Raw genomic sequence first — 659 nt, forward strand, 5'->3', positions numbered from 1 at the left:
CGACTTCTAGGCGGCGTTTTACGTCAAATCCGCCTTTTTTCGAGTTTTCGGCCAAAAAATCAAACTCAATCGAAACTTCGTCGGATCGCTTAGCCACTTTCCAGTCCACTTATACTTATTGTGTGGGGTGTGCACAAAAAAAACGAAGTCAAAATTCGACTTCTAGGTTGTTTTTTACGTGGTATCCGCCCTTTGCGAAGTTTCGGCCGAAAAATTCGTAATTAATTCATCCGACATCGGAATATTACGATTCTTTCGTGGTTTTGCTTGTTTTAATGTCCCTAACAACCATAAAAAAATTCAAAAAAAAATTCGTCTTCTAGGTCCACTTTTAAGCACTTTTAAAAACTTATGGATACAGGGAAAAAAGTGCACTTTTTCTACAAAACTGAAAATGGCCTTCCAGTCATATATAGGGGGAGGGTGGGTGTGGGGGTAGGCTCGGCAGGCACGGGGCGCGCCTATGGGCACAGCAGGCAAGCAAAAACTACGTCTTAACGTGTTTTCCCCTGCAATTTCGTTGCTCTTTTCATCATTTCAATCAAATTCATGGACATTCTTGATGGAATTCGATCAAAAAATTGAAATTTGGATGAATTTGTGAGGAAATTGGTGATGATCATGCTGTTCTTGGCTTGGGCAGGCCTTGGCTGGCATTG

This window comes from Trifolium pratense, unplaced genomic scaffold (assembly GCF_020283565.1).
Source record: "Trifolium pratense cultivar HEN17-A07 unplaced genomic scaffold, ARS_RC_1.1 scaffold_102, whole genome shotgun sequence".
Taxonomy (NCBI): Eukaryota; Viridiplantae; Streptophyta; class Magnoliopsida; order Fabales; family Fabaceae; genus Trifolium; species Trifolium pratense.